The sequence below is a fragment of the Desmodus rotundus genome, chromosome 2 (assembly GCF_022682495.2).
Source record: "Desmodus rotundus isolate HL8 chromosome 2, HLdesRot8A.1, whole genome shotgun sequence".
Taxonomy (NCBI): Eukaryota; Metazoa; Chordata; class Mammalia; order Chiroptera; family Phyllostomidae; genus Desmodus; species Desmodus rotundus.
Genome location: NC_071388.1, coordinates 10766205 through 10780141, shown reverse-complemented (window position 1 = coordinate 10780141; position 13937 = coordinate 10766205). Strand labels below are relative to the sequence as shown.

Below are 13937 nucleotides of genomic sequence, written 5' to 3'. Positions count from 1 at the left end.
CAGAGCCCTCCTCCCCAAGATGGTGGAGGTGGCACACACAGTGGGTCAGCCAGCACTGGGCTCAGGGACCCCAGGTGGGGGGGGCACATATGTTTAGTGGGTGCAGAGACTGACACCTTTGGGCTCAGTTCTGGGCGGGATTAGCTCATTCACCATCATCCCTACCCTGGAGGCTGGGTCTGGAAGACAGGTAGATTCTCAGGAACTCGAACAGTTGACCACATTGTGAGAACAGAGCAGCAAGGACAGGGGAGGCGGGGTGCTGGGGGCAGGGCAGAGGGTCAGCTTGGGCTGACTGGGAGGAGAAGCATCAGGGGAGGGGTGAGAGAGGCCCAGGCTGGGGTTGGGTGTGGGCCTTGGTAGTTGATTCCATTGCCCAAATGACCCCACACTGATCAGTCAGGGAAAATGGCCTCTGGGATGGAATATAGGGGCCAAGAGGCAGACAGGCCTGGAGGCTGGCAGGCAGTGGGTGTTTGGGGTTGAAGGCCTTCCCCAGAGCCAGTCACTGTGCCCAGGCATGTTTCCACAGATGTGAGCTTTCCCTGCCCCTCGCTGCCTACCATGCCAGGCCCACCCTGCAGCCTCACAGTCTGAGAGACCACCTGGAGGCTGGGGCGGGTGGGCCGGCTGGGCTTTGGGGACCAGATGTGAGAGGAATGAGGACTCTCTGTGGGAAGGTGGGGAAGGGACACAGCTTGGCTCTTCTGCTGGGGACCCCTGCAGCCCCCAGCTGCCTCTCAAAGCCCCCAGAACACTCTCAAGCAGCCTTTGCAGAAGCGCTTTAGGGGAAGAACTGAGGCCTCCAGCCAACAGCTGGGGGAGTGAGCCATCTTAGAGGCATATTCTGCGTCCCAGTCAGGGCTTCAGATGACCGTAACCCTGGCCAATACAGACCATGGCTGCACCTCATGAGGGCCCTTGAGCTGGAGCCACCCAGTCAAGCCCCTCTTAAATTCCTGAACCAAATAAATTATGAGATAGTAAATGCTTCTTGTTTTAAATTGCTCAGTTTTGAGGGAATTTATCATGTAGCAATAGATAACTAATAGAGGCATCAAACTCCCCACAGTATTGTAGACAGAAGACAATGAGATAATAACTTTGGAATTTTGAGAAAAACAAAATGAACCAACAATGTCTTCCCGTCAACTTATCTTTCAAGTACAAGAATCAAAGTCTCAAGTGAAAATGGGCTCAGATCTACACTGCCTACATACCAGTGTTAAAAAAAATTCTGCAAGGAATTTCCGCAGATAACAGAATACATAAAAAGGCAAAGAGACTTGAGAAATACCATAAAACGTAGAAAATGAAGGGAAAAAGAGTCAGGAAGCATAAAATTAAATGCCAGAAAAATGACAGAGATCAGTTGTGACAATGAACGTGAATGGTTTAAACTCTCCTGTTAAAGAGAAACCTTCCGCAGTTGAGTAAAAAAAATGAAGCCCGTGTCAATGACGTCTGTGAGAGTCACCCTTTAAATTGAATGTCACAGATGGTGCGAAGAAAATGAAGCAGGGCGAGGCGGGTGCAAATGAAGAAAGAGGGGCAGTGTTGTGTAAGACTGGGTAGCATTTACAACAGAAGAATGAGGGATGGCGCCAAGGGACAGGTAAAGGCTGCAGTCTAGTTATAAAGCTTCATGTACTAAATTTCACAATATAAGTTGTATAAACCAAAACCTAAAAAATTGAAGAAAAACTTACAAACTGAAGTAATGGTAGAAGACTAACGCGCCTTTTTAAGTTATTGACAGATCAGAGGAACAAAAAACATATAGAATATGAATGTCAATTTTTATAAAACTTTGAGAGTAACAAGTAGGGAATATATATACATATATATTTTAAAGATTTTATTTACTTATGTTGAGAGAGAAGGGAGGTGAGGGAGAAAGAGAAGGAGAGAAACATAAGTACACGAGAGAAACATCGATCAGTTGCCTCTAGCACACTCCCAACCAGGGGCCGGCCCACAGCCCAGGCATGTGCCCTGACTGGGAATTGAACCAGCGACCTTTTGATTTGCAGGATGACACCCAACCCACTGAGCTACACCAGTCAGGGTGGGAATATATATTCTTTAAATTTTTTTACAAAATTTGGTCCTAGAGTAAGCCACAAGGAAAGCTTCAATTTATTTTTTTTTAATTGGAAATTGTACAGATCAAATTCTGTGAGTCACAATGCACAAGAAGTGGGTGCCACTGATAGGACAAAGAAAAAAATCAAAACACATGAAAAATTAAAAAAATGCTCTCTTATAAAAACTACATAGAAATTAGTAACAATGGGAATGTTACACATAAAAACAAACTTGAGAAAGCCAAAGCTATAATCAGAGGAAAATATATAGCCTTAGATACTTTATGTTATAAAATGAGAAATTAGCAAAACAAGTTAGGCATGTAATTGAAGTAACTAGAGACAAAAAAAATTAACAAGATGAATCTCAGGAAAGCAAGAGAGAGAAAATAATAAAAAATAAATCAATTGATTAAAAAGTACTCAGACTAGAATAATAAATAGATCTAAGAGCTGTCTCTTTGAAAAGGCCAATAAAATAGAAAAAATTTTTTAGCAAGTCTAATCAATCAGTACAAATATGAAACATATAAATTTAAGAATAAGTAAAATAATATAATATACGAGGGAGGTTTTTGTGGCTGTTTGTTTTTAGCAGCCATACCATATGCAGCTCTAAGCTAATACATGTGAAAGACTATTTCCTGGGAAAAGTTTTGAAAACAGGTGAGGAATTGTCTAGACTCTGCCCTAGAAGGAATGAACACACTGGAAGGAAATATATCCCCAAAGGCTCTGGCCCAGGGAGCTTTTGAGTGATTCCTTTGTATCTTCTAGGACAAACACATATCTGCTACTTAACCTGCTTTAAGACATAAAATTATAAGCTTCTTTTCAATTAATTTTTAAACTTGGCAAAACTTGAGACCAAAAGTTGATGAAAGAAATCTCTAAAAGGAGCTCTAAAAAATTTTTAATTAATCTTAGAAAGTAAAATCTGGTAGCATATTAAGGATCACTATACCAGAACAAAGATTTAGTTATAATAAAAATACAATGGTGCAACACTAGGGAGTAATTAATGTAAGTCACTTTAGTATAAAAAATAGAAAATTATTTTCTGCTTTAATAGAACCCCCAAATGTCCATTTCTGATTTTTAAAAAAGACAAGGAAAAACTTCACAACAAACTTAGGTGTTGGATTAACATTATAAAGTATATATATTTCAAATTTAGACCCAATACCATATCTTACATGAAAACTAAAATAGAGGTTCTTTTCTTTGTGGGTCACAGACCTTTTTAGGATTCTGGACAATTTCACCTGACACAAATGCACAGATATGTGTATATCAGAAATCATATCCTTTAAGAATTCAGGGAGACCATGGACCTGATCCTGGATTAAAAACTCCTGCACTCAAAGAATACAAAAAAAGAAAAAGACAAAGAGTGTTCATCTCCCTCTATTATTCAGTGTTGTGTTGGAAGCCAATGCAATAACACACACACAAAAAAAAACCACCAACAAAAAAACCCACAAAAAGCCCAAAGTATAAACTTGGAAAGGAAGAGATGGTAACTACCCTGTTTAAGATGGGACTGTCTACCTAGAAAACCCAATGAAATCAAGGGAACATAGTTTAGGGGAGAGAGAAGAAGGTGGGGAGAGTAGAATGCAGTGAGGCAGTTAAAATTGTGTATACACACACACACACATATGTTCAAAAGCTATACATTTTCTTCTATTAGCAACAACCAATTAGACAATGTAATGAAAAAACCAGAATTTAAACTAGCAAGGAAAAACCACATAAATCCAAGGAATCAACTTTTTAAAAAATCTATTTTTAGAATGTGCAAGACTTAAGAAAAACTAAAAAGTTTTCTAAGGAACACATTGGAGAGATAAATCTTGGTTTTGGATGAGAAATACAATATTTAAGAGTATCAGTACTTCTGATTAAATATAAAACTGCATACAAATTTGATTAAAATCTTCAAGAAATGTTTTTGGTTTTTTGCTCCTATGTATTGACAAAATAAATCTAAGATTCATCTGGAAGCACAAGTAAAGGTAGCTCAGGAAAATAAAAAATAAAGGGTGACGAGGAAACACGCTAGCAAGTGCAAATGATACCATCGACTTCTGGGGATTAAGCATTTGTGGTTTTGGTGCTGGAACGGGGCGACTGACCACACAGCAGTGGGCACAGCAACACACACGAACTGAAGAAATGAGACGGTGGCCTTCAGAGCCGGGAAAGCAACTGGGACAAGGGCTCACAATGTGAGCAGAAGTAAAGGTAACCCCACCTCACACAGGACACCCAAATAAACCTCAGCAGAAGGAACCGAGTGCCAAACACGGACCAAAGAGTCTGAAGAAAACAGAGAGGATGAAATGACAGCGTAGTATCTTCCATAGTTGTTCTCCACCAGACACTGTGCTCCATCACTTAGCCGCCCTTGGACATAGACACCATGACAACACCATTTCATAGAGGAGGGGACTGAGAGGAAGTGCAGGCAACTCGTCCAAGGTGTTCAGCTAATGGCTGAGGTCCAAACCCAGGTAGCTGGGGTCCAGGTTTCCACTCCTGATAACTGGGCTTCCACACATGACCTTCATCACAACAAAAGCCAAACAACAGACTTCCCAAGTCATGATCAACATGTTATATTCTTAAGGTTTAAAATTTCTGACGGCCTCTTATTAGGTGTGTACATGTTTATAATTGTCATATATTCTTGCTGTATTGAACCTTTTATTAATATATAATGTCTGTCTTTGTCTTTTGTTATTGCTTTTGATTAAAGTCCATTTTATCTGATATTAATATAACCACCCCTGAATTCTTTTGATGCATGGAATAAACTTTTCCATCCTTTCAACTTATTTGTGTCTTTGGATATAAAACGAATATTTGTAGAAGGCAATATAGTTGAATTATTAAAAAAAATCCATTCTGCTAGTCCCTGTCTTTTGATTGGAGTGCTTAACCATTTACATACAACTAAAGGAACTACTGATAAGGAGAGGCTTACTTTTGTCATTTTGCTATTGTTTTCTATGTGCCTTATAGCTTTTTTGTTCCTTGTTTTCTGCATCACTTTCTTCTTTTGTGTTTAGTTGATTTTTGTAGTGAAACATTTACATACCTTCTTCACTTCTTTTTGTATATATACTTTAGGTATTTTCTTTGTGAGTACCATGAGGATTACCTTTAACATCCTAAAGTTGTTACACTGTAATTTAAATTTATGTAGCTTTATTTCAATAATGTACAAAATCTTGGCTGCTTTAGGAGCTCCATCCCTAGCCCCTTCAGTTATTGATGCCACAAAATTACATCTTTTAAAAATTTTTAATTAGAAACATTTTTTTCTAATGCACTTTACATTCAATATTATTTTGTATTACTTTCAGGTGAAAATGGCATCTTTATCTACTGTGTGTCCAAAAACATAAACAAATATTTTTAATACATTAGTCCTTAAATTATGTGGAAAACAAAACGTGAAGTTACAAACCAAAGTTACAGTTATACTATCTTTTGGACTAATAATTTTTTTAAAGTGTTCATTTCTTAAATCATGTAGAAAACCAAAAGTGGAGTTCCACATCATTGTTACAATAACAATAGTTTTTTTTATAATTGCTCATGTACTTATCTTCATTGAGAACTTTATTTCTTCACACGCTTCAAGTTACTGTCTAGTGCGCTTCCACTTCTCCCTGCAGGGTTCCCGGGGGCATTTCTTGCAGCGAAGTTCCTGTTTTAACAAACTCCCTCAGCTTTCTGTTTATCTGGGAATGTTTTAATTTTACCCTCACTTTTGGAGGACAATTTTGCTGGTATAGGATTCTTGGGTGACAGTTTTTATTTTCTTTTAGTATTTTGAATACATCAGTCCACTGCATCTAATCTCCAAAGTTTCGGATGAGAAATCTGCTAATAACCTTATTGAGGACCCCTTGGATATGATGAGTCATTTCTCTTGCTAATGTCAAAATTCTCTCGTCTTTTGAGTTGTATTATAATGTGTCTCAGTGTGACTCTTTTTTAGTTCATTCTACTTGGAGTTCGTTGATTTACTTCAATGTTTATATTTATGTTGCTCATAAAATTCGGGACGTTTTTGACCGTTATTTCTCCAAATATTTTCTCTGCTCCTCCCCCTGCCCCATGTCCTTCTGAAACTCCCACAACAGGTATGCAGGTCCTTTAGGCTCTGCTCACTTTTCTGTAATCTTTTTCCTTTCTGTTCTTCAGAACACTGTCTTATCTTCACCTTCACTGATTCTTCCTTCTGTCTGTTCATATGTCTTTGAATCTCTCTAATACATTTAAGAAATTATAGTTATTGTACTTTTCAGCTCCATTATTTCTAGATTCTGTATAGGTTTTCTGTTTCTTTATTGATGTTTCCATTTTGTTCAGGCATTGTTTTCTTGACTTTCTCCATGCCTTCCTTTGTTTTAGTTCTTTGAGCATCTTTGATGGTTGTGGTAAAGTCTTTGTTTAGTAGATCCACCACCAGGTCTCTTTCAGGGCCAGTTTCTGTTGGTTTATATATTTTTTCCTTTGAGTGGGCCATACCGTCTTGTTTCATACATGTATGTCTTGCAATTTTTTGTTGACAACTGGATATTTGAATCTAAGAATGTAGTAACTCTGTAAATCATATTCTTTCCCTTCACTAGGGAAATTGAAGGGAAATTGCTGGTTGTCTTTATTTGTTTTTGTTTTGATTGTTGTAGGCTGTCTCTGTGCCAAGGATCAGTCTGAGATATAAATGTAAGATCTTCTCAGGTCTTTCCCGAGCCTGCACCTTCCCCTGGGTGTGTATATGCAGTTGTTTTTGAATGTCCTAGTCTTCAGTGTCTGGCTCCCAAAAGGAGAAAAAGAAAAATAAATGGGGGGAAGATGCCAACCGTTTAAATCCCTTTGAAGTAAATTCAGCTGGAGAGGAAAGGACTCTCAGTGATGGGGGAAATGTAACAACAATGGCAGCCTCAACAGGTTTAAAATAAATTACATGAAGTATCTTCTCTGATCATGATGAGATAATGTTAGAAGTCAGTAAGAGAAGAAAAATGGAAACATTTATAAAACTGTGGAGGTTAAACAACTCACTCTTAAACAACCAATAGATCAAAGGCAATATAACAGGAGAAATTAGGGAATACTCAGACATTAATAAAAGTGAAAACAAAATATATCAAAACCTAAGAAACACAGTGAAAGTATTGCTAAGGGGGAAATTTACCGCTCTAAATACATAAAAAACAAGAAACATTTCAAATTAATAATCTAAGTTTACAATTTAAGGAACTAGAAAAAGAACAACAAACTAAACCTAAAGATAATGAAAAAGGAAAGACATAAAAAAGATTATAGCGGAGATAAATATTAAAACAGGAAATAGAAAAAAATAGAGAAAATAAATGCAACCAAAAGTTGGATCTTTGAAAAGACCACTATCAACAAACCTTTAGCTAGATGGACTGGGAAACAATAGAGAAGATTCAAATTACCAAAATCAGAAATGAAAGGGGGGGCTTTACTAGCAATTCTACAGAAATAAAAAGGATTATAAGAGAGTACTATAAGCAATTGTATGCCCACAAATCAAGTAACCTAGATAAAATGGACAAATTCCTAGGAACACAAAGCCTACAAAGGCCAAATCATGAAGAAATAGAAATTATGAACTGACTTATAAGTAGGAAGGAGGTTGAATCAGTAATTAAAATCTCCTGACAAAGAAATCCCTGGACATGATGGCTTCACTGGTGAATTCTACCAAACATTTAAGGAAAATCTAGTACCAATACTTCTCAAACTTTTGCATTTCAATTCGCCAAACTTCAATTTAAGAGGAGGGAATACACTCTAAGTCATTCAATGAGGCCAGCATTACCCTTATACCAAAGCCGGACAAAGACGCTACAAGAAAAAAAAACTAGAAACCAATACCCCTTATGAACATTGGTACTACAACCCTCAACAGAACATTAGCAAACAGAATTCAGTAGGATAGTAAAAGCATTAATCACCTTGACCAAGTGGGTTTTATTTCTGGAATGCAAGGATGGTTCAACATATAAAAATCTATCAATGTAATACACCACATTAACAGAATTAAGGAAAGAAACCCTTATAATCATCTCAATCAATACAGAAAAAACCTTTGATAAAATTCAACACCCTTTCATAATACAAACATTCAACAAACTAGGACTAGAAGGAAACTACCTCAATATAATAAAAGCCATGTATGAAAATTCTATAACAAATATCATCAAATATCAATGGCGAGAGATGGAGCTTTTCCTCTAAGACCAGGAACAAAGCTAAAATGCCCACTGTTGTCACTTCTACTCAACATAGTATTAGAAGTCCTTGCCTTAGCAATTAGGCAAGAAAAAGAAGTAAAAGGCATTCAAATAGAAAGAATGAAATAAAATGATCTGTTTACAGACGATATGATCTTATATGTAAAAAACCCCCCCTAAAGATTCCACAAAAAGAAACTTAGAATAAACAAATTCAGCAAAGTGCAGGATTCAAAGTCAACACTTAAAAAATCAGTTACAGTTTTGTACACTAACAATGTGCACTAACAAAGGAAATTAAGAAAACAATCCATTTACATTAGCATCAATAGACTAAAATAGGAATTATTGTCACCAAGGAGGTGAAATATTTACTCGCTGAAAACTATAAAGCATTTCTGAGAGACATTAAAGATATAAATAAATGGAACGATGTTCCATATTCATGGATTAGAAGAGTTAATAGTAAGATGTCAATAGCACCAAGGTGATTTACAGATTTATGCAATTTTTACCAAAATCTCAATGTTGATTTTTACAGAAATAGAAAAATCCTTTCTAAAACTAATAAGGATTCTCAAGACACCCCAAATAGCATAAAAAATCCTAAAAGAAAAGGACAAAGCTGAAGAACTCACACTTTCTGATTTCAAAACTTACTACAAAGCTACAATAATCAAAATGGTAGTAATGGCATAAATCAGATAACATAGACCAATGGAACAGAATAGGGAGTCCAGAAGTAACCCTCGCACATGTAGCGAAATGATTTTCAAAAAGAGGTCATGACCATTCAACAGGGGAAAAGACAGTTTATCGGCAAATAGTGCTGGAAAAACTGGATATCCACCTGCAAAAGAATGAAGTTGGAGCCTCACCTAACACCACACAGAAAAATGAACTCAAAATGGACCCATAACCTAATGTAACATCTAAAACTATAAAAGTTTAGAAGAAAACACAGGGCAAAATCTTCACAACATTAGATTTGGCAACGGTTTCCAGGATACGACACCAAGTGCACAAAGAACTACAAAAACAGACAAATTAGCTTTCATGAAAATTAAAAAGAAAATTATGAGTAAAAAAGCAACCTCCAGAATGGGAGAAAATATTTGCAAATCATTTTTTCTGATAAGGGATTAATATCCACAATACCTAGAGAACTAAAAATCAACAATAAGAAACCCCCAAACAACCTGATTCAAAATGAGCAAAGGACTTGAATATACATCTCTCTAAAGAAGAATATCCAATGGCCAATAAGCACACAAAAGGATGCTCAATATTACTATTAGGGAAATGCAAATCAAAATTATGAGATACCACATCACACTCATTGGGATAGCGACTATAAAACACCCCAGAAAGTAAAAAGCGTTGGCGGGAAAGTGGGGAAACTGGAATTGTTCGCTGGGAATGTAAAATGGTAGAGCTGTTGTGGAAAACAGGATGGCGGTTCCTTAAAAAAATACAAGTGGATTTACCATACGCGTATGGTCCAGCAATTCCACCTCTGGGTATATACTCAAAAGCATTCAGAGCAGGGTCTCAAAGAGACAGTTGTACACCCATATTCACAGCAGCACTACTCACAATGGGTGTGACATGCAAGCAACCTACTCGCCCAGTGGTGGGTGAATGGATAAGTATAATGTGGTCTATACATACAACGGAATATTATTCAGCCTTAAAAGGGAAGGAAATTCTGACACCTACTGCAACATGGGTGAGCCTCAAGGAAATTATGCTAGTAAAATGAGCCAGTCACAAAAAGACAAAAATTAACGATTCCAATTATGTGAGATACTTATCTCAAAAATCGTAGGCAGGAGGTGGAATGGTGGCTGCCAGGGGCTAGGGGAGGGGCTGGGGGATTAAGTGTTTAATGGGGACAGATTTCAGTTTGGGAAGTGGAAAGAACCGCAGAGATGGATGGGCACAGCAATATGAATGTACTTAATACCATTGAACTATATGCCTAAAAATGGCTAAGACAATCCATTTTGTTATGTGTATTTTACCACAATTTTTAGAAATTGGGGGGAAGCTCTTACAAATTAGTAAAAAATCAGCACCCATGAGGCACCTGGGGAAATCGTTACCTGGCAAGTAACACTAGAGTCAATAATCAAAAAATATTGAACCGCACAAAAACCAAAGACACGCACAGAAACCAACAAGGCGGCATTCCTCATTTATGAAATTGGCAAATAACAAAAACGGCAGTGACACTGCCCATCGTCGGTCTCTCGTGATGGACGCCAGGGTCCTTCTCCACTTCTCTGGTGGGCATGTGACAATGGCCTTGAAAAAGTGCTGACACCTTTCACAAGTTTCGACCCAGACTCTGCTCTCCTGGGAGAAGGGGCCCGTCACAGCTGGCCACTTCCCATCTGCTTGTCACAGTGTCTACAATGGGCCAGCACCACTGGGGTGGCTTGGGGCTTTGACACGGGTGAAGGCCCCAGTGGGTCTGTGGAGAATGCTGCTCTATGACATGGCCCAAACCCAATGTGCGCCCTCAGAAGGGAGCCCCCCACCAGCCTGTTCAGTGAGCTGGACCCCAGGATCCCAGGGTCCCCTTTGGCTTTGCACAAATGTGCAAGAGGAACCACAAGAGGGGCTGACCCACTGAAATGTGGGGCCATGTTTAAAAGAAATCAAACTATAACATATGCGTTCTTCCTGAAACAATCACAAGAACTAGTTTTCCCAGGATTGTACAGTGTTTCGTGGCTGCAAACATGATCTACCCACACCCCGTGCGCCTGGAGACCCCCCTAGCAGCCCTGGCAGGTAAAAGGGCAGGTGCTGTTTATTCGTCCTGACCTCATTCTACAGGTGAGAAACCGGAGGCTGAAGAGGAGGGTGGGAGCGGCCCGCGCCCTTTGCTGAGGCCCCGGAAGAGCCTTTGGGTCCAGCTCCTTCTCCCAGGCATTGGCCATTCCTTTTCTGTCCTGGTCCATGCCTGTTGGGGAGCTCGTCTGATGCTTCTCTGCTGCCCAGGGCTCCCCACACACCTGAGGGACCACGGGTAGCCCCTTCTACAACAGAGCTACCAGTGCCGGCCGGCAGTGCAGAGTCACCACTGGACGTCGGTGTACACTGCCCAGTGCGAGGGACCTGTGCCCCACCTGGTCAGGTGGCCCAATGGATCAAGCCCAACTTTTGTCCTGGATGTTACCTTCCCTGTGGCTTCTCCCACTGCAGATGAGCCCAGCAACTGGCCCAACCAGCTGTGGTCTGCACAGTCCTCCCAGGTCACTTTCATCGGCACAGCGTGGCAGCTTCAAAGTGGCCAGAGTGGCCCAGGGGCCTACTGAAAGCCACGACCAGCCAAGGGGACACACCTGGGCTCTGGGCACCCAGCCCTCAGGGTACCAGGGAATCAGGAGATTCTGAGCCATGTGTGCCTGGGGGCCCAAGCCCTCTCCCCTGTCCCACTCTCCTGCTTCTGAATGCCTGAAGGAAGGCACACAACTTTCCTCCAGGAGCCCCAAATGCCTGTCCCGCCTCTTGGCCTTGGATGTTAGGCAAATGTAAGCTGGCCTTCTGGCCAGAAGTCCTATATTGAAAGGAAAAAAAAAAACAGGGAAATCTGTGGGAGCTGGCTGTCTCTTCTCTGGGTACAGGGCCATATCCCAGGTGGGCACTGGGTGGAAGGTGGGAACACCTGAGCCACCACACACTGCTGTTTTGTGTGTTGTTACTGAGTTACTAGGGTCAGTAGGCCGCTCAGAGGCTGCCCCCACCCCCTGCCCTGAGAGTGCTGGGCCCCTGGAACTCTGCTAGGATGGGAGAGGAGTCCTGGGTGGGGTGGGGCCTGGCCCAGCAGGGAAGCCACCACAGGCCCCGTCAGCTGGGCTCCCCTCTCACCCCCTGTGACTGCCTCTTGGCCCCCTGCTTGGTCTCCCAGCCGAGTTTGGCGGAGGAAGCTGGGGAGTTTGGCGGAAGAAGCTGAGGTGTGCAGAGCTCCTCCAGCTGCAGGGAATGGGGGAAAGGCTCACCCTGAGGGTAAGGGTGTATGACCTGCCTCCCTCCCCACCCTGTTCCTACCCTTGGGGTTTTGGAGACGGCGTCCTCAATCTATCCTGGCCACTCTTCCCAGGAGGAAGAGCACCCTTAGCCCAGGGGAGAGGGGCCAGCACCATTGGAGACCCTGTGCCCAGTTCCACATCACAGTGGGGGTGGTCTTCCCAGGGGGTCACTTGGACCCTCAACCCTCCTCCAGGCCATAGACCTCCCAGGCTCTCGAATAGATCTGAGTTCAGATGCTGAGCCCCTCAGGCTCTGTGGCAACTTCGGGAGGTGGTGAGGTCCCTGCAGACAGCCCCAATTCCTGCATCTTAGGAGTGAGCCCAGGAATAGGGAAGGAGTCCCCTTCCGAATTGCGTCCCAGAGAGACCAATCGTGGGGGTCAGCACGCAATTAACTGGGCACCCCCTGCTCCTACCGCAGAGGCAGCTAAGGTGTGGACATCAGGAACTGTGATCGGGGGCCGAGCGGTTGAAGTGGGGCCGTGAAAGAGGGCCCGTTACTGTAGGGACACCGTCCTAGGAGGGCCCACACTGGGTGCCCTTGGGACCCAGGTCCTCCGCACTCCAGTCCTGTCCTATCGGGCAGGACTTGCTAACCGGCGGGATGCGGCTCCAGGCGGCTGTCCGGGTCCCAGGGCCAGACCACACGCCCCCAGGCAGAGGGTCCCGGTCCCAGGGTCTAGGGGTGCTTACCTGACCCTGAGCGCGTGCGCGGGGCGCCCTCGCCGGACACGTCCCGAGGAGGCTACGGGTCTTTACCGCCGACAGTCGGCGCCGAGAGGGCAGGAGGGAGGGGACAACGGGAGGGGCCGCGGTCTTTATACCCACCCCGCCCCCTCCCAGCCCGCCCCCAGATGCGCGGCCACCGGGAGGCGCTGCGGCCACGCGTATGGGCCGGTAGAGGGTAGCGCAGGCTGAGGGGACAGTAGGGGGGACACGGGAAGGGCCGAAAGGGAGTGGGAGCGGAAAAGCCCCCCTCCCGCTCCCGAGACGAGGCTGGGGCACTGCCACTTCTCCAGAAACAGTTCCAGGCGAAGTCAGAGGCCCCCCACGACGGGCCGGTCGGCCTGCTGCCCCCGCCCCACTTCCCGGGCCGCGTCCACTCCGGGGTTGGGGACCACGCCCTGCACCGAGGGTTGATGAGGGGCGACCTGCACTCCCCCTCGAAGGGGCTGCCCCTGGCTGCTGCGCCGCCGGGGTGTACCCCAACTCAGAGCCCCCAGCTCAGTGTCTCCCTACTCAAGCACAGGGTGGGCTCCGGCCTTTCTCTGTCCGGGGACCCACAGCTCCCGCAACGCCACAGGTCGGAACATGGGTCCTTCCTTGGTGGCCTCCTCCAGCGCTGCGCCCCCTTGGCTGACAGGGGCGAGGTCAGAGAGTAAGGGCCTGGTGGAAAGGCTGGGAGGGGCGAGGGTAACCAGGACCGCAGAAGCCTCAAGTGCTTTGGGTGGGGAGTAAGGGCCGTCTTCCTTGCAAGAACCCCACGGGTACCCTTGGCGCTGGGCCCCGGGGACACTGTGATGTCC

The 13937-nt window shown here is 43.3% G+C and overlaps 1 protein-coding gene across 2 annotated transcripts in view; it reads right to left on the bottom strand.

Moving 5' to 3' along the window:
- COL6A2 (collagen type VI alpha 2 chain) overlaps window positions 1–13234 on the bottom strand; it is a 30759-nt gene extending 17525 nt beyond the window's left edge. For both annotated transcript variants that reach the window (XM_024562510.3, XM_045196668.3), the window contains exon 1: window positions 13105–13234. The gene's annotated coding sequence lies outside the window, so the exon portion shown is untranslated. The remainder of the gene's footprint in view (window positions 1–13104) is intronic.
- Between the last annotated feature and the right edge of the window lie 703 nt (window positions 13235–13937).